Genomic DNA, 25,651 nt, shown 5'->3' with positions numbered 1-25,651 from the left:
TTTTGGAATGTGTGAGGCCCACTGAATATCTGAGCGCTATGTCACAGGCTCGATGGCACAGCTGTGACCAAAGTGACTAGAGGATAAGTGAGATTTTGAATTTCTGCAGACACTTGTGGACACTGGACACTTTTGGATTGTGTGAGGCCCACTGAATATCTGAGCGCTATGTCACAGGCTCGATGGCACAGCTGTGACCAAAGTGACTAGAGGATAAGTGAGATTTTGAATTTCTGCAGACACTTGTGGATCCTGGACACTTTTGGATTGTGTGAGGCCCACAGAATATCTGAGCGCTATGTCACAGGCTCGATGGCACAGCTGTGACCAAAGTGACTAGAGGATAAGTGAGATTTTGAATTTCTGCAGACACTTGTGGACACTGGACACTTTTGGATTGTGTGAGGCCCACTGAATATCTGAGCGCTATGTCACAGGCTAGATGGCACAGCTGTGACCAAAGTGACTAGAGGATAAGTGAGATTTTGAATTTCTGCTCACACTAGTGATCACTGGACACTTTTGGATTGTGTGAGGCCCACTGAATATCTGAGCGCTATGTCACAGGCTTGATGGCACAGCTGTTACCAAAGTGAATAGAGGATAAGTGAGATTTTGAATTTCTGCAGACACTTGTGGACACTGGACACTTTTGGATTGTGTGAGGCCCACTGAATATTTGAGCGCTATGTCACATGCTCGATGGCACAGCTGTGACCAAAGTGACTAGAGGATAAGTGAGATTTTGAATTTCTGCTCACACTAATGGTCACTGGACACTTTTGGATTGTGTGAGGCCCACTGAATATCTGAGCGCTATGTCACAGGCTCGATGGCACAGCTGTGACCAAAGTGACTAGAGGATAATTGAGATTTTGAATTTCTGCAGACACTTGTGGACACTGGACACTTTTGGATTGTGTGAGGCCCACTGAATATCTGGGCGCTATGTCACAGGCTCGATGGCACAGCTGTGACCAAAGTGACTAGAGGATAAGTGAGATTTTGAATTTCTGCAGACACTTGTGGACACTGGACACTTTTGGATTGTGTGAGGCCCACTGAATATCTGAGCGCTATGTCACAGGCTCGATGGCACAGCTGTGACCAAAGTGACTAGAGGATAAGTGAGATTTTGAATTTCTGCTCACACTAGTGGACACTGGACACTTTTGGATTGTGTGAGGCCCACTGAATATCTGAGCGCTATGTAACAGGCTTGATGGCACAGCTGTGACCAAAGTGACTAGAGGATAAGTGAGATTTTGAATTTCTGCAGACACTTGTGGACACTGGACACTTTTGGATTGTGTGAGGCCCACTGAATATCTGAGCGCTATGTCACAGGCTCGATGGCACAGCTGTGACCAAAGTGACTAGAGGATAAGTGAGATTTTGAATTTCTGCTCACACTAGTAGACACTGGACACTTTTGGATTGTGTGAGGCCCACTGAATATCTGAGCGCTATGTCACAGGCTCGATGGCACAGCTGTGACCAAAGTGACTAGAGGATAAGTGAGATTTTGAATTTCTGCAGACACTTGTGGACACTGGACACTTTTGGATTGTGTGAGGCCCACTGAATATCTGAGCGCTATGTCACAGGCTCGATGGCACAGCTGTGACCAAAGTGACTAGAGGATAAGTGAGATTTTGAATTTCTGCAGACACTTGTGGACACTGGACACTTTTGGATTGTGTGAGGCCCACTGAATATCTGAGCTCTATGTCACAGGCTCGATGGCACAGCTGTGACCAAAGTGACTAGAGGATAAGGGAGATTTTGAATTTCTGCTCACACTAGTGGACACTGGACACTTTCGGATTGTGTGAGGCCCACTGAATATCTGAGCGCTATGTCACAGGCTCGATGGCACAGCTGTGACCAAAGTGACTAGAGGATAAGTGAGATTTTGAATTTCTGCAGACACTTGTGGACACTGGACACTTTTGGATTGTGTGAGGCCCACTGAATATCTGAGCGCTATGTCACAGGCTAGATGGCACAGCTGTGACCAAAGTGACTAGAGGATAAGTGAGATTTTGAATTTTTGCTAACACTAGTGATCACTGGACACTTTTGGATTGTGTGAGGCCCACTGAATATCTGAGCGCTATGTCACAGGCTTGATGGCACAGCTGTGACCAAAGTGACTAGAGGATAAGTGAGATTTTGAATTTCTGCAGACACTTGTGGACACTGGACACTTTTGGATTGTGTGAGGCCCACTGAATATCTGAGCGCTATGTCACATGCTCGATGGCACAGCTCTGACCAAAGTGACTAGAGGATAAGTGAGATTTTGAATTTCTGCTCACACTAATGGACACTGGACACTTTTGGATTGTGTGAGGCACACTGAATATCTGAGCGCTATGTCACAGGCTCGATGGCACAGCTGTGACCAAAGTGACTAGAGGATAAGTGAGATTTTGAATTTCTGCAGACACTTGTGGACACTGGACACTTTTGGATTGTGTGAGGCCCACTGAATATCTGAGCGCTATGTCACAGGCTCGATGGCACAGCTGTGACCAAAGTGACTAGAGGATAAGTGAGATTTTGAATTTCTGCAGACACTTGTGGACACTGGACACTTTTGGATTGTGTGAGGCCCACTGAATATCTGAGCGCTATGTCACAGGCTTGATGGCACAGCTGTGACCAAAGTGACAAGAGGATAAGTGAGATTTTGAATTTCTGCTCACACTGGTGGACACTGGACACTTTTGGATTGTGTGAGGCCCACTGAATATCTGAGCGCTATGTCACAGGCTTGATGGCACAGCTGTGACCAAAGTGACTAGAGGATAAGTGAAATTTTGAATTTCTGCAGACACTTGTAGACACTGGACACTTTTGGATTGTGTGAGGCCCACTGAATATCTGAGCGCTATGTCACAGGCTCGATGGCACAGCTGTGACCAAAGTGAATAGAGGATAAGTGAGATTTTGAATTTCTGCAGACACTTGTGGACACTGGACACTTTTGGATTGTGTGAGGCCCACTGAATATCTGAGCTCTATTTCACAGGCTCGATGGCACAGCTGTGACAAAAGTGACTAGAGGATAAGGGAGATTTTGAATTTCTGCTCACATTAGTGGACACTGGACACTTTCGGATTGTGTGAGGCCCACTGAATATCTGAGCGCTATGTCAGAGGCTCGATGGCACAGCTGTGACCAAAGTGACTAGTAGTGACTAGAGGATAAGTGAGATTTTGAATTTCTGCAGACACTTGTGGACACTGGACACTTTTGGATTGTGTGAGGCCCACTGAATATCTGATCGCTATGTCACAGGCTCGATGGCACAGCTGTGACCAAAGTGACTAGAGGATAAGTGAGATTTTGAATTTCTGCTCACACTAGTGATCACTGGACACTTTTGGATTGTGTGAGGCCCACTGAATATCTGAGCGCTATGTCACAGGCTTGATGGCACAGCTGTGACCAAAGTGACTAGAGGATAAGTGAGATTTTGAATTTCTGCAGACACTTGTGGACACTGGACACTTTTGGATTGTGTGAGGCCCACTGAATATCTGAGCGCTGTCACATGCTCGATGGCACAGCTGTGACCAAAGTGACTAGAGGATAAGTGAGATTTTGAATTTCTGCTCACACTAATGGACACTGGACACTTTTGGATTGTGTGAGGCCCACTGAATATCTGAGCGCTATGTCACAGGCTCGATGGCACAGCTGTGACCAAAGTGACTAGAGGATAAGTGAGATTTTGAATTTCTGCAGACACTTGTGGACACTGGACACTTTTGGATTGTGTGAGGCCCACTGAATATGTGAGCACTATGTCACAGGCTCGATGGCACAGCTGTGACCAAAGTGACTAGAGGATAAGTGAGATTTTGAATTGCTGCTCACACTAGTGGACACTGGACACTTTTGGATTGTGTGAGGCCCACTGAATATCTGAGCGCTATGTCACAGGCTCGATGGCACAGCTGTGACCAAAGTGACTAGAGGATAAGTGAGATTTTGAATTTCTGCTCACACTAGTGGACACTAGACACTTTTGGATTGTGTGAGGCCCAATGAATATGTGAGCGCTATGTCACTGGCTCGATGGCACAGCTGTGACCAAAGTGAATAGAGGATAAGTGAGATTTTGAATTTCTGCCGACACTTGTGGACACTGGACACTTTTGGATTGTGTGAGGCCCACTGAATATTTGAGCGCAATGTCACAGGCTCGATGGCACAGCTGTGACCAAAGTGACTAGAGGATAAGTGAGATTTTGAATTTCTGCAGACACTTGTGGACACTGGACACTTTTGGATTGTGTGAGGCCCACTGAATAGCTGAGCGCTATGTCACAGGCTCGATGGCACAGCTGTGACCAAAGTGACTAGAGGATAATTGAGATTTTGAATTTCTGCTCACACTAGTGGACACTGGACACTTTTGCATTGTGTGAGGCCCACTGAATATCTGAGCGCTATGTCACAGGCTCGATGGCACAGCTGTGACGAAAGTGACTAGACGATAAGTGAGATTTTGAATTTCTGCAGACACTTGTGGACACTGGACACTTTTGGATTGTGGTAGGCCCACTGAATATCTGAGCGCTATGTCACAGGCTCGATGGCACAGCTGTGACCAAAGTGACTAGAGAATAAGTGAGATTTTGAATTTCTGCTCACACTAGTGGACACTGGACACCTTTGGATTGTGTGAGGCGCACTGAATATCTGAGCGCTATGTCACAGGCTTGATGGCACAGCTGTGACCAAAGTGACTAGAGGATAAGTGAGATTTTGAATTTCTGCAGACACTTGTGGACACTGGACACTTTTGGATTGTGTGAGGCCCACTGAATATCTGAGCACTATGTCACAGGCTCGATGGCACAGCTGTGACCAAAGTGACTAGAGGATAAGTGAGATTTTGAATTTCTGCAGACACTTGTGGACACTGGATACTTTTGGATTGTGTGAGGCCCACTGAATATCTGAGCGCTATGTCACAGGCTCGATGGCACAGCTGTGACCAAAGTGACTAGAGGATAAGTGAGATTTTGAATTTCTGCAGACACTTGTGGACACTGGACACTTTTGGATTGTGTGAGGCCCACTGAATATCTGAGCGCTATGTCACAGGCTCGATGGCACAGCTGTGACCAAAGTGACAAGAGGATAAGTGAGATTTTGAATTTCTGCAGACACTTGTGGACACTGGACACTTTTGGATTGTGTGAGGCCCACTGAATATCTGAGCGCTATGTCACAGGCTCGATGGCACAGCTGTGACCAAAGTGACTAGAGGATAAGTGAGATTTTGAATTTCTGCAGACACTTGTGGACACTGGACACTTTTGGATTGTGTGAGGCCCACTGAATATCTGAGCTCTATGTCACAGGCTCGATGGCACAGCTGTGACAAAAGTGACTAGAGGATAAGGGAGATTTTGAATTTCTGCTCACACTAGTGGACACTGGACACTTTCGGATTGTGTGAGGCCCACTGAATATCTGAGCGCTATGTCAGAGGCTCGATGGCACAGCTGTGACCAAAGTGACTAGAAGTGACTAGAGGATAAGTGAGATTTTGAATTTCTGCAGACACTTGTGGACACTGGACACTTTTGGATTGTGTGAGGCCCACTGAATATCTGAGCGCTATGTCACAGGCTCGATGGCACAGCTGTGACCAAAGTTACTAGAGGATAAGTGAGATTTTGAATTTCTGCTCACACTACTGATCACTGGACACTTTTGGATTGTGTGAGGCCCACTGAATATCTGAGCGCTATGTCACATGCTCGATGGCACAGCTGTGACCAAAGTGAATAGAGGATAAGTGAGATTTTGAATTTCTGCAGACACTTGTGGACACTGGACACTTTTGGATTGTGTGAGGCCCACTGAATATTTGAGCGCTATGTCACAGGCTCGATGGCACAGCTGTGACCAAAGTGACTAGAGGATAAGTGAGATTTTGAATTTCTGCATACACTTGTGGACACTGTACACTTTTGAATTGTGTGAGGCCCACTGAATAGCTGAGCGCTATGTCACAGGCTCGATGGCACAGCTGTGACCAAAGTGACTTGAGGATAAGTGAGATTTTGAATTTATGCAGACACTTGTGGACACTGGACACTTTTGGATTGTGTGAGGCCCACTGAATATCTGAGCGCTATGTCACAGGCTCGACGGCACAGCTGTGACCAAAGTTACTAGAGGATAAGTGATATTTTGAATTTCTGCAGACACTTGTGGACACTGGACACTTTTGGATTGTGTGAGGCCCACTGAATATCTGAGCGCTATGTCACAGGCTTGATGGCACAGCTGTGACCAAAGTGACTAGAGGATAAGTGAGATTTTGAATTTCTGCAAACACTTGTGGACACTGGACACTTTTGGATTGTGTGAGGCCCACTGAATATCTGAGCGCTATGTCACAGGCTCGATGGCACAGCTGTGACCAAAGTGACTAGAGGATAAGTGAGATTTTGAATTTCTGCTCACACTAGTAGACACTGGACACTTTTGGATTGTGTGAGGCCCACTGAATATCTGAGTTCTATGTCACAGGCTCGATGGCACAGCTGTGACCAAAGTGACTAGAGGATAAGTGAGATTTTGAATTTCTGCAGACACTTGTGGACACTGGACACTTTTGGATTGTGTGAGGCCCACTGAATATCTGAGCGCTATGTCACAGGCTCGATGGCAAAGCTTTGACAAAAGTGACTAGAGGATAAGGGAGATTTTGAATTCCTGCTCACAATAGTGGACACTGGACACTTTTGGATTGTGTGAGGCCCACTGAATATCTGAGCGCTATGTCACAGGCTTGATGGCACAGCTGTGACCAAAGTGACTAGAGGATAAGTGAGATTTTGAATTTCTGCAGACACTTGTGGACACTGGACACTTTTGGATTGTGTGAGGCCCACTGAATAGCTGAGCGCTATGTCACAGGCTCGATGGCACAACTGTGACCAAAGTGACTAGAGGATAAGTGAGATTTTGAATTTCTGCTCACACTAGTGGACACTGGACACTTTTGGATTGTGTGAGGCCCACTGAATATTTGAGCGCAATGTCACAGGCTCGATGGCACAGCTGTGACCAAAGTGACTAGAGGATAAGTGAGATTTTGAATTTCTGCTCACACTAGTGGACACTGGACACTTTTGGATTGTGTGAGGCCCACTGAATAGCTGAGCGCTATGTCACAGGCTCGATGGCACAGCTGTGACCAAAGTGACTAGAGGATAAGTGAGATTTTGAATTTCTGCTCACACTAGTGGACACTGGACACTTTTGCATTGTGTGAGGCCCACTGAATATCTGAGCGCTATGTCACAGGCTCGATGGCACAGCTGTGACCAAAGTGACTAGAGGATAAGTGAGATTTTGAATTTCTGCAGACACTTGTGGACACTGGACACTTTTGGATTGTGGTAGGCCCACTGAATATCTGAGCGCTATGTCACAGGCTCGATGGCACAGCTGTGACCAAAGTGACTAGAGAATAAGTGAGATTTTGAATTTCTGCTCACACTAGTGGACACTGGACACCTTTGGATTGTGTGAGGCCCACTGAATATCTGAGCGCTATGTCACAGGCTCGATGGCACAGCTCTGACCACAGTGACTAGAGGATAAGGGAGATTTTGAATTTCTGCAGACACTTGTGGACACTGGACACTTTTGGATTGTGTGAGGCCCACTGAATATCCGAGCGCTATGTCACAGGCTCGATGGCACAGCTTTGACAAAAGTGACTAGAGGATAAGGAAGATTTTGAATTCCTGCTCACACTAGTGGACACTGGACACTTTTGCATTGTGTGAGGCCCACTGAATATCTGAGCGCTATGTCACAGGCTCGATGGCACAGCTGTGACCAAAGTGACTAGAGGATAAGTGAGATTTTGAATTTCTGCAGACACTTGTGGACACTGGAAACTTTTGGATTGTGTGAGTCCCACTGAATAGCTGAGCGCTATGTCACAGGCTCGATGGCAAAGCTGTGACCAAAGTGACTAGAGGATAAGTGAGATTTTGAATTTCTGCTCACAGTAGTGGACACTGGACACTTTTGGATTGTGTGAGGCCCACTGAATATCTGAGCGCTATGTCACAGGCTTGATGGCACAGCTGTGACCAAAGTGACTAGAGGATAAGTGAGACTTTGAATTTCTGCAGACAATTGTGGACACTGGACACTTTTGGATTGTGTGAGGCCCACTGAATATCCGAGCGCTATGTCACAGGCTCGATGGCACAGCTGTGACCAAAGTGACTAGAGGATAAGTGAGATTTTGAATTTCTGCTCACACTAGTAGACACTGGACACTTTTGGATTGTGTGAGGCCCACTGAAAATCTGAGCGCTATGTCACAGGCTCGATGGCACAGCTGTGACCAAAGTGACTAGAGGATAAGTGAGATTTTGAATTTCTGCAGACACTTGTGGACACTGGACACTTTTGGATTGTGTGAGGCCCACTGAATATCTGAGCACTATGTCACAGGCTCGATGGCACAGCTTTGACAAAAGTGACTAGAGGATAAGGGAGATTTTGAATTCCTGCTCACACTAGTGGACACTGGACACTTTTGGATTGTGTGAGGCCCACTGAATATCTGAGCGCTATGTCACAGGCTTGATGGCACAGCTGTGACCAAAGTGACTAGAGGATAAGTGAGATTTTGAATTTCTGCAGACACTTGTGGACACTGGACACTTTTGGATTGTGTGAGGCCCACTGAATATCTGAGCGCTATGTCACAGGCTCGATGGCACAACTGTGACCAAAGTGACTAGAGGATAAGTGAGATTTTGAATTTCTGCTCACACTAGTGGACACTGGACACTTTTGGATTGTGTGAGGCCCACTGAATATTTGAGCGCAATGTCACAGGCTCGATGGCACAGCTGTGACCAAAGTGACTAGAGGATAAGTGAGATTTTGAATTTCTGCAGACACTTGTGGACACTGGACACTTTTGGATTGTGTGAGGCCCACTAAATAGCTGAGCGCTATTTCACAGGCTCGATGGCACAGCTGTGACCAAAGTGACTAGAGGATAAGTGAGATTTTGAATTTCTGCTCACACTAGTGGACACTGGACACTTTTGCATTGTGTGAGGCCCACTGAATATCTGAGCGCTATGTCACAGGCTCGATGGCACAGCTGTGACCAAAGTGACTAGAGGATAAGTGAGATTTTGAATTTCTGCAGACACTTGTGGACACTGGACACTTTTGGATTGTGGTAGGCCCACTGAATATCTGAGCGCTATGTCACAGGCTCGATGGCACAGCTGTGACCAAAGTGACTAGAGAATAAGTGAGATTTTGAATTTCTGCTCACACTAGTGGACACTGGACACCTATGGATTGTGTGAGGCCCACTGAATATCTGAGCGCTATGTCACAGGCTCGATGGCACAGCTGTGACCAAAGTGACTAGAGGATAAGGGAGATTTTGAATTTCTGCAGACACTTGTGGACACTGGACACTTTTGGATTGTGTGAGGCCCACTGAAGATCTGAGCGCTATGTCACAGGCTCGATGGCACAGCTGTGACCAAAGTGACTAGAGGATAAGTGAGATTTTGAATTTCTGCAGACACTTGTGGACACTGGACACTTTTGGATTGTGTGAGGCCCACTGAATATCTGAGCGCTATGTCACAGGCTCGATGGCACAGCTGTGACCAAAGTGACTAGAGGATAAGTGAGATTTTGAATTTCTGCAGACACTTATGGACACTGGACACTTTTGGATTGTGTGAGGCCCACTGAATATCCGAGCGCTATGTCACAGGCTCGATGGCACAGCTTTGACAAAAGTGACTAGAGGATAAGGGAGATTTTGAATTCCTGCTCACACTAGTGGACACTGGACACTTTTGGATTGTGTGAGGCCCACTGAATATCTGAGCGCTATGTCACAGGCTCGATGGCACAGCTGTGACCAAAGTGACTAGAGGATAAGTGAGATTTTGAATTTCTGCAGACACTTGTGGACACTGGACACTTTTGGATTGTGTGAGGCCCACTGAATATCTGAGCGCTATGTCACAGGCTCGATGGCGCAGCTGTGACCAAAGTGACTAGAGGATAAGTGAGATTTTGAATTTCTGCTCACACTAGTGGACACTGGACACTTTTGGATTGTGTGAGGCCCACTGAATATCTGAGCGCTATGTCACAGGCTTGATGGCACAGCTGTGACCAAAGTGACTAGAGGATAAGTGAGATTTTGAATTTCTGCAGACACTTGTGGACACTGGACACTTTTGGATTGTGTGAGGCCCACTGAATATCTGAGCGCTATGTCACAGGCTCAATGGCACAGCTGTGGCCAAAGTGACTAGAGGATAAGTGAGATTTTGAATTTCTGCTCACACTAGTAGACACTGGACACTTTTGGATTGTGTGAGGCCCACTGAATATCTGAGCGCTATGTCACAGGCTCGATGGCACAGCTGTGACCAAAGTGACTAGAGGATAAGTGAGATTTTGAATTTCTGCAGACACTTGTGGACACTGGACACTTTTGGATTGTGTGAGGCCCACTGAATATCTGAGCGCTCTGTCACAGGCTCGATAGCACAGCTGTGACCAAAGTGACTAGAGGATAAGTGAGATTTTGAATTTCTGCAGACACTTGTGGACACTGGACACTTTTGGATTGTGTGAGGCCCACTGAATATCTGAGCGCTATGTCACAGGCTCGATGGCACAGCTTTGACAAAAGTGACTAGAGGATAAGTGAGATTTTGAATTTCTGCTCACACTAGTGGACACTGGACACTTTTGGATTGTGTGAGGCCCACTGAATATCTGAGCGCTATGTCACAGGCTCGATGGCACAGCTTTGACAAAAGTGACTAGAGGATAAGGGAGATTTTGAATTCCTGCTCACACTAGTGGACACTGGACACTTTTGGATTGTGTGAGGCCCACTGAATATCTGAGCGCTATGTCACAGGCTTGATGGCACAGCTGTGACCAAAGTGACTAGAGGATAAGTGAGATTTTGAATTTCTGCACACACTTGTGGACACTGGACACTTTTGGATTGTGTGAGGCCCACTGAATATCTGAGCGCTATGTCACAGGCTCGATGGCACAACTGTGCCCAAAGTGACTAGAGGATAAGTGAGATTTTGAATTTCTGCTCACACTAGTGGACACTGGACACTTTTGGATTGTGTGAGGCCCACTGAATATTTGAGCGCAATGTCACAGGCTCGATGGCACAGCTGTGACCAAAGTGACTAGAGGATAAGTGAGATTTTGAATTTCTGCAGACACTTGTGGACACTGGACACTTTTGCATTGTGTGAGGCCCACTGAATATCTGAGCGCTATGTCACAGGCTCGATGGCACAGCTGTGACCAAAGTGACTAGAGGATAAGTGAGATTTTGAATTTCTGCAGACACTTGTGGACACTGGACACTTTTGGATTGTGGTAGGCCCACTGAATATCTGAGCGCTATGTCACAGGCTCGATGGCACAGCTGTGACCAAAGTGACTAGAGAATAAGGGAGATTTTGAATTTCTGCAGACACTTGTGGACACTGGACACTTTTGGATTGTGTGAGGCCCACTGAAGATCTGAGCGCTATGTCACAGGCTCGATGGCACAGCTGTGACCAAAGTGACTAGAGGATAAGTGAGATTTTGAATTTCTGCAGACACTTGTGGACACTGGACACTTTTGGATTGTGTGAGGCCCACTGAATATCTGAGCGCTATGTCACAGGCTCGATGGCACAGCTGTGACCAAAGTGACTAGAGGATAAGTGAGATTTTGAATTTCTGCAGACACTTGTGGACACTGGACACTTTTGGATTGTGTGAGGCCCACTGAATATCCGAGCGCTATGTCACAGGCTCGATGGCACAGCTTTGACAAAAGTGACTAGAGGATAAGGGAGATTTTGAATTCCTGCTCACACTAGTGGACACTGGACACTTTTGGATTGTGTGAGGCCCACTGAATATCTGAGCGCTATGTCACAGGCTCGATGGCACAGCTGTGACCAAAGTGACTAGAGGATAAGTGAGATTTTGAATTTCTGCAGACACTTGTGGACACTGGACACTTTTGGATTGTGTGAGGCCCACTGAATATTTGAGCGCTATGTCACAGGCTCGATGGCACAGCTGTGACCAAAGTGACTAGAGGATAAGTGAGATTTTGAATTTCTGCATACACTTGTGGACACTGTACACTTTTGAATTGTGTGAGGCCCACTGAATAGCTGAGCGCTATGTCACAGGCTCGATGGCACAGCTGTGACCAAAGTGACTTGAGGATAAGTGAGATTTTGAATTTATGCAGACACTTGTGGACACTGGACACTTTTGGATTGTGTGAGGCCCACTGAATATCTGAGCGCTATGTCACAGGCTCGACGGCACAGCTGTGACCAAAGTTACTAGAGGATAAGTGATATTTTGAATTTCTGCAGACACTTGTGGACACTGGACACTTTTGGATTGTGTGAGGCACACTGAATATCTGAGCGCTATGTCACAGGCTTGATGGCACAGCTGTGACCAAAGTGACTAGAGGATAAGTGAGATTTTGAATTTCTGCAGACACTTGTGGACACTGGACACTTTTGGATTGTGTGAGGCCCACTGAATATCTGAGCGCTATGTCACAGGCTCGATGGCACAGCTGTGACCAAAGTGACTAGAGGATAAGTGAGATTTTGAATTTCTGCTCACACTAGTAGACACTGGACACTTTTGGATTGTGTGAGGCCCACTGAATATCTGAGTTCTATGTCACAGGCTCGATGGCACAGCTGTGACCAAAGTGACTAGAGGATAAGTGAGATTTTGAATTTCTGCAGACACTTGTGGACACTGGACACTTTTGGATTGTGTGAGGCCCACTGAATATCTGAGCGCTATGTCACAGGCTCGATGGCAAAGCTTTGACAAAAGTGACTAGAGGATAAGGGAGATTTTGAATTCCTGCTCACAATAGTGGACACTGGACACTTTTGGATTGTGTGAGGCCCACTGAATATCTGAGCGCTATGTCACAGGCTTGATGGCACAGCTGTGACCAAAGTGACTAGAGGATAAGTGAGATTTTGAATTTCTGCAGACACTTGTGGACACTGGACACTTTTGGATTGTGTGAGGCCCACTGAATAGCTGAGCGCTATGTCACAGGCTCGATGGCACAACTGTGACCAAAGTGACTAGAGGATAAGTGAGATTTTGAATTTCTGCTCACACTAGTGGACACTGGACACTTTTGGATTGTGTGAGGCCCACTGAATATTTGAGCGCAATGTCACAGGCTCGATGGCACAGCTGTGACCAAAGTGACTAGAGGATAAGTGAGATTTTGAATTTCTGCTCACACTAGTGGACACTGGACACTTTTGGATTGTGTGAGGCCCACTGAATAGCTGAGCGCTATGTCACAGGCTCGATGGCACAGCTGTGACCAAAGTGACTAGAGGATAAGTGAGATTTTGAATTTCTGCTCACACTAGTGGACACTGGACACTTTTGCATTGTGTGAGGCCCACTGAATATCTGAGCGCTATGTCACAGGCTCGATGGCACAGCTGTGACCAAAGTGACTAGAGGATAAGTGAGATTTTGAATTTCTGCAGACACTTGTGGACACTGGACACTTTTGGATTGTGGTAGGCCCACTGAATATCTGAGCGCTATGTCACAGGCTCGATGGCACAGCTGTGACCAAAGTGACTAGAGAATAAGTGAGATTTTGAATTTCTGCTCACACTAGTGGACACTGGACACCTTTGGATTGTGTGAGGCCCACTGAATATCTGAGCGCTATGTCACAGGCTCGATGGCACAGCTCTGACCACAGTGACTAGAGGATAAGGGAGATTTTGAATTTCTGCAGACACTTGTGGACACTGGACACTTTTGGATTGTGTGAGGCCCACTGAAGATCTGAGCGCTATGTCACAGGCTCGATGGCACAGCTGTGACCAAAGTGACTAGAGGATAAGTGAGATTTTGAATTTCTGCAGACACTTGTGGACACTGGACACTTTTGGATTGTGTGAGGCCCACTGAATATCCGAGCGCTATGTCACAGGCTCGATGGCACAGCTTTGACAAAAGTGACTAGAGGATAAGGAAGATTTTGAATTCCTGCTCACACTAGTGGACACTGGACACTTTTGCATTGTGTGAGGCCCACTGAATATCTGAGCGCTATGTCACAGGCTCGATGGCACAGCTGTGACCAAAGTGACTAGAGGATAAGTGAGATTTTGAATTTCTGCAGACACTTGTGGACACTGGAAACTTTTGGATTGTGTGAGTCCCACTGAATAGCTGAGCGCTATGTCACAGGCTCGATGGCAAAGCTGTGACCAAAGTGACTAGAGGATAAGTGAGATTTTGAATTTCTGCTCACAGTAGTGGACACTGGACACTTTTGGATTGTGTGAGGCCCACTGAATATCTGAGCGCTATGTCACAGGCTTGATGGCACAGCTGTGACCAAAGTGACTAGAGGATAAGTGAGACTTTGAATTTCTGCAGACAATTGTGGACACTGGACACTTTTGGATTGTGTGAGGCCCACTGAATATCCGAGCGCTATGTCACAGGCTCGATGGCACAGCTGTGACCAAAGTGACTAGAGGATAAGTGAGATTTTGAATTTCTGCTCACACTAGTAGACACTGGACACTTTTGGATTGTGTGAGGCCCACTGAATATCTGAGCGCTATGTCACAGGCTCGATGGCACAGCTGTGACCAAAGTGACTAGAGGATAAGTGAGATTTTGAATTTCTGCAGACACTTGTGGACACTGGACACTTTTGGATTGTGTGAGGCCCACTGAATATCTGAGCACTATGTCACAGGCTCGATGGCACAGCTTTGACAAAAGTGACTAGAGGATAAGGGAGATTTTGAATTCCTGCTCACACTAGTGGACACTGGACACTTTTGGATTGTGTGAGGCCCACTGAATATCTGAGCGCTATGTCACAGGCTTGATGGCACAGCTGTGACCAAAGTGACTAGAGGATAAGTGAGATTTTGAATTTCTGCAGACACTTGTGGACACTGGACACTTTTGGATTGTGTGAGGCCCACTGAATATCTGAGCGCTATGTCACAGGCTCGATGGCACAACTGTGACCAAAGTGACTAGAGGATAAGTGAGATTTTGAATTTCTGCTCACACTAGTGGACACTGGACACTTTTGGATTGTGTGAGGCCCACTGAATATTTGAGCGCAATGTCACAGGCTCGATGGCACAGCTGTGACCAAAGTGACTAGAGGATAAGTGAGATTTTGAATTTCTGCAGACACTTGTGGACACTGGACACTTTTGGATTGTGTGAGGCCCACTAAATAGCTGAGCGCTATTTCACAGGCTCGATGGCACAGCTGTGACCAAAGTGACTAGAGGATAAGTGAGATTTTGAATTTCTGCTCACACTAGTGGACACTGGACACTTTTGCATTGTGTGAGGCCCACTGAATATCTGAGCGCTATGTCACAGGCTCGATGGCACAGCTGTGACCAAAGTGACTAGAGGATAAGTGAGATTTTGAATTTCTGCAGACACTTGTGGACACTGGACACTTTTGGATTGTGGTAGGCCCACTGAATATCTGAGCGCTATGTCACAGGCTCGATGGCACAGCTGTGACCAAAGTGACTAGAGAATAAGTGAGATTTTGAATTTCTGCTCACACTAGTGGACACTGGACACCTATGGATTGTGTGAGGCCCACTGAATATCTGAGCGCTATGTCACAGGCTCGATGGCACAGCTGTGACCAAAGTGACTAGAGGATAAGGGAGATTTTGAATTTCTGCAGACACTTGTGGACACTGGACACTTTTGGATTGTGTGAGGCCCACTGAAGATCTGAGCGCTATGTCACAGGCTCGATGGCACAGCTGTGACCAAAGTGACTAGAGGATAAGTGAGATTTTGAATTTCTGCAGACACTTGTGGACACTGGACACTTTTGGATTGTGTGAGGCCCACTGAATATCTGAGCGCTATGTCACAGGCTCGATGGCACAGCTGTGACCAAAGTGACTAGAGGATAAGTGAGATTTTGAATTTCTGCAGACACTTATGGACACTGGACACTTTTGGATTGTGTGAGGCCCACTGAATATCCGAGCGCTATGTCACAGGCTCGATGGCACAGCTTTGACAAAAGTGACTAGAGGATAAGGGAGATTTTGAATTCCTGCTCACACTAGTGGACACTGGACACTTTTGGATTGTGTGAGGCCCACTGAATATCTGAGCGCTATGTCACAGGCTCGATGGCACAGCTGTGACCAAAGTGACTAGAGGATAAGTGAGATTTTGAATTTCTGCAGACACTTGTGGACACTGGACACTTTTGGATTGTGTGAGGCCCACTGAATATCTGAGCGCTATGTCACAGGCTCGATGGCGCAGCTGTGACCAAAGTGACTAGAGGATAAGTGAGATTTTGAATTTCTGCTCACACTAGTGGACACTGGACACTTTTGGATTGTGTGAGGCCCACTGAATATCTGAGCGCTATGTCACAGGCTTGATGGCACAGCTGTGACCAAAGTGACTAGAGGATAAGTGAGATTTTGAATTTCTGCAGACACTTGTGGACACTGGACACTTTTGGATTGTGTGAGGCCCACTGAATATCTGAGCGCTATGTCACAGGCTCAATGGCACAGCTGTGGCCAAAGTGACTAGAGGATAAGTGAGATTTTGAATTTCTGCTCACACTAGTAGACACTGGACACTTTTGGATTGTGTGAGGCCCACTGAATATCTGAGCGCTATGTCACAGGCTCGATGGCACAGCTGTGACCAAAGTGACTAGAGGATAAGTGAGATTTTGAATTTCTGCAGACACTTGTGGACACTGGACACTTTTGGATTGTGTGAGGCCCACTGAATATCTGAGCGCTCTGTCACAGGCTCGATAGCACAGCTGTGACCAAAGTGACTAGAGGATAAGTGAGATTTTGAATTTCTGCAGACACTTGTGGACACTGGACACTTTTGGATTGTGTGAGGCCCACTGAATATCTGAGCGCTATGTCACAGGCTCGATGGCACAGCTTTGACAAAAGTGACTAGAGGATAAGTGAGATTTTGAATTTCTGCTCACACTAGTGGACACTGGACACTTTTGGATTGTGTGAGGCCCACTGAATATCTGAGCGCTATGTCACAGGCTCGATGGCACAGCTTTGACAAAAGTGACTAGAGGATAAGGGAGATTTTGAATTCCTGCTCACACTAGTGGACACTGGACACTTTTGGATTGTGTGAGGCCCACTGAATATCTGAGCGCTATGTCACAGGCTTGATGGCACAGCTGTGACCAAAGTGACTAGAGGATAAGTGAGATTTTGAATTTCTGCACACACTTGTGGACACTGGACACTTTTGGATTGTGTGAGGCCCACTGAATATCTGAGCGCTATGTCACAGGCTCGATGGCACAACTGTGCCCAAAGTGACTAGAGGATAAGTGAGATTTTGAATTTCTGCTCACACTAGTGGACACTGGACACTTTTGGATTGTGTGAGGCCCACTGAATATTTGAGCGCAATGTCACAGGCTCGATGGCACAGCTGTGACCAAAGTGACTAGAGGATAAGTGAGATTTTGAATTTCTGCAGACACTTGTGGACACTGGACACTTTTGCATTGTGTGAGGCCCACTGAATATCTGAGCGCTATGTCACAGGCTCGATGGCACAGCTGTGACCAAAGTGACTAGAGGATAAGTGAGATTTTGAATTTCTGCAGACACTTGTGGACACTGGACACTTTTGGATTGTGGTAGGCCCACTGAATATCTGAGCGCTATGTCACAGGCTCGATGGCACAGCTGTGACCAAAGTGACTAGAGAATAAGGGAGATTTTGAATTTCTGCAGACACTTGTGGACACTGGACACTTTTGGATTGTGTGAGGCCCACTGAAGATCTGAGCGCTATGTCACAGGCTCGATGGCACAGCTGTGACCAAAGTGACTAGAGGATAAGTGAGATTTTGAATTTCTGCAGACACTTGTGGACACTGGACACTTTTGGATTGTGTGAGGCCCACTGAATATCTGAGCGCTATGTCACAGGCTCGATGGCACAGCTGTGACCAAAGTGACTAGAGGATAAGTGAGATTTTGAATTTCTGCAGACACTTGTGGACACTGGACACTTTTGGATTGTGTGAGGCCCACTGAATATCCGAGCGCTATGTCACAGGCTCGATGGCACAGCTTTGACAAAAGTGACTAGAGGATAAGGGAGATTTTGAATTCCTGCTCACACTAGTGGACACTGGACACTTTTGGATTGTGTGAGGCCCACTGAATATCTGAGCGCTATGTCACAGGCTCGATGGCACAGCTGTGACCAAAGTGACTAGAGGATAAGTGAGATTTTGAATTTCTGCAGACACTTGTGGACACTGGACACTTTTGGATTGTGTGAGGCCCACTGAATATCTGAGCGCTATGTCACAGGCTCGATGGCGCAGCTGTGACCAAAGTGACTAGAGGATAAGTGAGATTTTGAATTTCTGCTCACACTAGTGGACACTGGACACTTTTGGATTGTGTGAGGCCCACTGAATATCTGAGCGCTATGTCACAGGCTTGATGGCACTGCTGTGACCAAAGTGACTAGAGGATAAGTGAGATTTTGAATTTCTGCAGACACTTGTGGACACTGGACACTTTTGGATTGTGTGAGGCCCACTGAATATCTGAGCGCTATGTCACAGGCTCGATGGCACAGCTGTGGCCAAAGTGACTAGAGGATAAGTGAGATTTTGAATTTCTGCTCACACTAGTAGACACTGGACACTTTTGGATTGTGTGAGGCCCACTGAATATCTGAGCGCTATGTCACAGGCTCGATGGCACAGCTGTGACCAAAGTGACTAGAGGATAAGTGAGATTTTGAATTTCTGCAGACACTTGTGGACACTGGACACTTTTGGATTGTGTGAGGCCCACTGAATATCTGAGCGCTATGTCACAGGCTTGATGGCACAGCTGTGACCAAAGTGACTAGAGGATAAGTGAGATTTTGAATTTCTGCAGTCACTTGTGTACACTGGACACTTTTGGATTGTGTGAGGCCCACTGAATATCTGAGCGCTATGTCACAGGCTCGATGGCACAGCTGTGACCAAAGTGACTAGAGGATAAGTGAGATTTTGAAATTCTGCAGACACTTGTGGACACTGGACACTTTTGGATTGTGTGAGGCCCACTGAATATCTGAGCGCTATGTCACAGGCTCGATGGCACAGCTGTGACCAAAGTGACTAGAGGATAAGTGAGATTTTGAATTTCTGCAGACACTTGTGGACACTGGACACTTTTGGATTGTGTGAGGCCCACTGAATATCTGAGCGCTATGTCACAGGCTCAATGGCACAGCTGTGACAAAAGTGACTAGAGGATAAGGGAGATTTTGAATTCCTGCTCACACTAGTGGACACTGGACACTTTTGGATTGTGTGAGGCCCACTGAATATCTGAGCGCTATGTCACAGGCTCGATGGCACAGCTGTGACCAAAGTGACTAGAAGTGACTAGAGGATAAGTGAGATTTTGAATTTCTGCAGACACTTGTGGACACTGGACACTTTTGGATTGTGTGAGGCCCACTGAATATCTGAGCGCTATGTCACAGGCTCGATGGCACAGCTGTGACCAAAGTGACTAGAGGATAAGTGAGATTTTGAATTTCTGCTCACACTAATGGACACTGGACACTTTTGGATTGTGTGAGGCCCATTGAATATCTGAGCGCTATGTCACAGGCTCGATGGCACAGCTGTGACCAAAGTGACTAGAGGATAAGTGAGATTTTGAATTTCTGCAGACACTTGTGGACACTGGACACTTTTGGATTGTGTGAGGCCCACTGAATATCTGAGCGCTATGTCACAGGCTTGATGGCACAGCTGTGACCAAAGTGACTAGAGGATAAGTGAGATTTTGAATTTCTGCAGACACTTGTGGACACTGGACACTTTTGGATTGTGTGAGGCCCACTGAATATCTGAGCGCTATGTCACAGGCTCGATGGCACAGCTGTGACCAAAGTGACTAGAGGATAAGTGAGATTTTGAATTTCTGCAGACACTTGTGGACACTGGACACTTTTGGATTGTGTGAGGCCCACTGAATATCTGAGCGCTATGTCACAGGCTCGATGGCACAGCTTTGACAAAAGTGACTAGAGGATAAGGGAGATTTTGAATTCCTGCTCACACTAGTGGACACTGGACACTTTTGGATTGTGTGAGGCCCACTGAATATCTGAGCGCTATGTCACAGGCTCGATGGCACAGCTGTGACCAAAGTGACTAGAAGTGACTAGAGGATAAGTGAGATTTTGAATTTTTGCAGACACTTGTGGACACTGGACACTTTTGGATTGTGTGAGGCCCACTGAATATCTGAGCGCTATGTCACAGGCTCGATGTCACAGCTGTGACCAAAGTGACTAGAGGATAAGTGAGATTTTGAATTTCTGCTCACACTAGTGATCACTGGACACTTTTGGATTGTGTGATGCCCACTGAATATCTGAGCGCTATGTCACATTCTTGATGGCACAGCTGTGACCAAAGTGACTAGAGGATAAGTGAGATTTTGAATTTCTGCAGACACTTGTGGACACTGGACACTTTTGGATTGTGTGAGGCCCACTGAATATCTGAGCGCTATGTCACATGCTCGATGTCACAGCTGTGACCAAAGTGACTAGAGGATAAGTGAGATTTTGAATTTCTGCTCACACTAATGGACACTGGACACTTTTGGATTGTGTGAGGCCCACTGAATATCTGAGCGCTATGTCACAGGCTCGATGGCACACCTGTGACCAAAGTGACTAGAGGATAAGGGAGATTTTGAATTTCTGCAGACACTTGTGGACACTGGACACTTTTGGATTGTGTGAGGCCCACTGAATATCTGAGCGCTATGTCACAGGCTTGATGGCACAGCTGTGACCAAAGTGACTAGAGGATAAGTGAGATTTTGAATTTCTGCAGACACTTGTGGACACTGGACACTTTTGGATTGTGTGAGGCCCACTGAATATCTGAGCGCTATGTCACAGGCTCGATGGCACAACTGTGACCAAAGTGACTAGAGGATAAGGGAGATTTTGAATTTCTGCAGACACTTGTGGACACTGGACACTTTTGGATTGTGTGAGGCCCACTGAATATCACAGCGCTATGTCACAGGCAGAAATTGGCTAGTGTATCACAAACTACAAGGTGTATGTAGAATTGGGCAGAGTAGGAATCTCCCTAGAGTGCAGGTCTGTAAGAACGGAACATGTCCTCGACTTATTCTCACAGAGTGACCCAGATAGCTTCACTGTGGCTGTGATAACAGCCGTTACACGGTACTGTGTGAGGAGCGTACACCGCTGTATGGTGTGAAAAAATGCACGCTCAGTACCTCAGCAGGACAAAAAAAAAATTGTTATTGCTTTTAAAAAAGCAGTTTGCAGAGCAGTGGGTAAACAGCAATGCAGCTGTCAGGAAGCCTTAGAAAGCAGCCCAACAACCAACCACACTGATACACCACAATATAGCCTCCCCTTGCACTGCACAAACAGTGACTGGTGTGTTGTACAGGCACAATCGCTAGCAGCAGAAGCAGTTTTTTTTTCTTCTTCCCTGCCTAACACTCTCCCTACAGAATCAGCAGCAACCTCTCCCTTTGCTAAGATCGGCAGAAGTAAGATGGCGGTCGGCGTGCACGCCCTTTTATACCCCCTGTGACGCCCACCAAAGCAAGCCAATCACTTGCATGCCCTTCTGAAAGATGGTGGTGACCCCTGCCTATGTCATCACGTTGCCCACAGTGTCCGTGGATCCTGATTGGCTGAAAAAGAGCGCAAAACAAACTTTTGAAACGCGACTTTGGCGCGTAAGTCGCCGACCTCGTGGCCGACCTCATCCTAGGGTCGGGTTTCATTTCATGAAACCCGACTTTGCCAAAAGTCGGCGACTTTTGAAATATTTCGACCCGTTTCGCTCAACTCTAGTGATAATAATGATGAGGAAGAAGATGGTGATGATGGTCAGGTTGAAGGTAATCAAAGTGGAAATTAGCATAATACTAGTCATGAAAATCATTCTGATGATAAATATGGTGGTGATAGTATGCTGATCATGTGGACGGTAGGCATAATAGTGCTAATAGTGGTGATGATTAGAGATGAGCGACTTTGCCTTTTTTCGGGTATAGTCGGGTTTCATGAAACCTGACTTTCGCAAAAGTCGGGTCGAACAACATCGGCCGACTATAGGGAAAAGTTTGAGGCCGACTGAAACACGAAACCCAATGCAAGTCAATGGGGAAGCAAAGTCGGCAGGGAGTGGAGGACAGGAAACACACCTACAGTGCCCATTTCAATGCCAAAAACATCAATTCTTATAACTGAAGCTTGTCAACCTTAATTTACTTCCTAATAATAGTTACGCATTCAAAACTGGGGGTTATTTGGCTAAAGTTGTGGGGGGGTTGGGATGGCTCCAGGTTTTCGTGTGCCCTGGGCCAAAGAGTGTCAGTGCTCCCCTTTAACACATACCACAACTCATGATGCTCCAATACGCCACAGAAATATAGGTATAGAACAATGACACATACTTCACTGCTTACATGACATGACTGATCTATTTTAAATAGTACAATAGGTCAAACACAGGACAGTATATTACTCCATACAGTGTTATGGCCACCACATTGTGCGCCATACAGAATAATGAGCCCCATATATTTCTCCATACCAAATAATTAGTCACATATAATGTTCCATACAGTATCTGATGAGCTCCACATAATGCTCCATATATAATGGGCCCATTTGTAATGCTCCAGTGTATAATGTGCCCCTTAGATGCTGCTCCAGTGTCTGATCTGCCCCATTTACATTGCTCCAGTACATCATGGGCCTCATGGATGGTGCTCCAGTGTATGATGGGCTCTAATAATGCTCCATATACAATGGGCCCCATTTGTAATGCTCCAGTGTATAATGGGTCCCTTAGATGCTGCTCCAGTGTCTGATCTGCCCCATTTACATTGTTCCAGTACATGATGGGCCTCATGGATTCATGGATGATGCTCCAGAGTCTGATGGGCTCCAATAATGCTCCATATATTATAGGCCCATTTGTAATGCTCCAGTGTATAATGTGCCCCTTAGATGCTGCTCCTGTGTGTGATCTGCCCCATTTACATTGCTCCAGTACATGATGGGCCCTATTTTTTTAATTAACCCAGGCATGGTATGTGAAAAGAGCTCCATGGAGTTATCTGAGGTGTGTGCTTCCACATCCTTCACTTTTGGTGTGGGTGAAGGACAAAAGGAAAGGGGTTACTCCTGACCAGAAGCCTGCAGTTATGACTCAGTGCTTGCATTTTTTACAACTTCAGAATAGGAGGCGATAGAGCTGGAGGCTGTTTCAGCAATGTAAGCCACAAACAGTTCCTTATACTCTGGCTTTAAAAGCAGTCTACCTACTCCCAGAAAAGGGAGCCTTACAGGCCTTCCAGAGCTACACCATGACGCTGGCTCAACACCTCCTGCCTTAGCTGCTATTGTGTTTTTGGCACTACCAGCAGATGCACCACCACCACCACCATCAGTACCAGGTGGCCCTCCACGTCCACATCCGTGTCCTCTTCCACCATACTTACTCATGTTTTTGAAAATGGACCCAAAATACCAGCAGATATATGGTATTGTATCATAAGCGTACAGCTCTATACAGTCTATGGATAACAGTAAATCTCTGTCTATATTTCATTAGGCATACACAGACGCTCGCAGGATCAGTATGAATTACCCAATGAAATAAGTTTAAAAAGGGTACTGTATCACCAGATAAAAGGTATATATAGTATAGTGTAAACATTCTGATTCTCTGCATACATTTCAGGAGGCAGACACAAACGCTCTCAGGCCCAGTATGGATTGCACAAGAATATGAAAAGCTGTAAATGGGTTATGTAACACAAGCGTACAGCTGTATACAGTGTTGGGGTAATCTTAAAGTTCCAAATATATTGCCGGAGTAACAGACAGACGTTTACAGGCTCATTATGGATTACACCAGAATCTAAATTGCTAAAAAGGTTACTGTATCAGAAGCGTTCTGCTGTATACAGTGTTGGCCAAATTGAAAATATCGGTATATATTTCCATAATCACCCTCAGACGCTCACTCAGTTTGGTTTTGACCATAATAAAAAATGTTGTAAAAAAGTTCCTGGATATCAAGATAGCAAGTATATATTTTTTAGGGTACAATTGAAATCTCCATATAAATAGTCCCGTAGTCACTCTCAGACGCTTACACAGTATGGATTGGACCGTAATGCTAAATATCGAACAAAGGTACTGAATAACAAGATACAAGCTGTATCGAGTATAGTGTAAAAATTTGTTTCTCCGATTTACCGTATATATAGAAGGCGTAACCCACACTCACTATGAATGATGTAGCGAAGGTTGACTGACAGACAAACCAGCCTGTAGTGAGAAGCAGAGGTGTAGCGCACTGTAGGTGTGAAATCGCTAAGATAAAGAGAAAGGGTGCAGTGTTTTAGCTTGCCCATTGGGGGGCAGTGGAGAGTGTTGGAGTGGGACTGAATAGCTGCCATTGGTCAGAGAAACTGTTAGGTGATGGTGGGCGGAGTTACCAGAACTGGAAGTATAAAAGGCTGAGGGAAGGTTCTGGAAGAGTCAGTCAGCGAAGGGAGCACAGTAAAGAGGAAGTCCTGCTGAGGAAATAGAGACAGTGGAAAGGCTCCAGAAAGGACTGACAGTTGAGGTGGTCACGGGGGGGTGGGCCAGAGGATGGTAGCCGTAGACGATGATGGCCTTGGGCTATCATACGGACGGTGTGCTCAGACTGGTGCAGCATTGTGGTGGTTGGGCCTAGGCCAGCCACAGTGGAGGAGCCACAGAGGATGTCACGATTATAGTTACAAAGGAAGTAAAGGTACCAAGGCCTGTGTACAGAGAAATGTGAAACGGCTGTGGTGAATTGCTGTTGTTGACAGAAGAATGGGCACTAAAAATGGATCTGTTTAATGCAAACTCTGTCTCAGTCTCGTGTTTGTCTGCGGCAAGAAAAGGGTCCCCCCCAGGCCCGGATTGGTAATATAACCAACCAGGCATTTTCCCGTTGGGCCGCTGACATGTGGGCCGTGGGAGGCAGCGCCAGATCATCTGGCCGCTTGCCAGCTGATGCGGCCACTGGCCTGGCTGCTGCTCCTGCCGCCATGCCTACGTGCACGGCGGTTATAGTTTCCAACCCTCTCGCACTGCAGGGAGGTAAGCCACCACGCCACACCCCCCCCACGCACCCCATCCTCATCGTAGCATGAGACCTCCACCCCACAGCCACTCACAGCGTCGCTTGCCTGCTCTCTTCTCTGTTCACAGGACCTGTGATGAGGTCACAGGAGAGGAAGAGTCAGGGGGTCACATGATCAGGAGCCTTTGTCCAGACCCCTGATCATGTGACCCCTGACTCCTCCCCTCCTGTGACCTCATCACAGGTCCTGTGCGCTCAGCCTTGCCTCTTGGTGTCGGTCA

This window comes from Dendrobates tinctorius, unplaced genomic scaffold (genome assembly GCF_039654945.1).
Source record: "Dendrobates tinctorius isolate UK_male_01 unplaced genomic scaffold, ASM3965494v1 ptg000116l, whole genome shotgun sequence".
NCBI lineage: Eukaryota > Metazoa > Chordata > Amphibia > Anura > Dendrobatidae > Dendrobates > Dendrobates tinctorius.
This window is presented reverse-complemented; position numbering follows the sequence as displayed.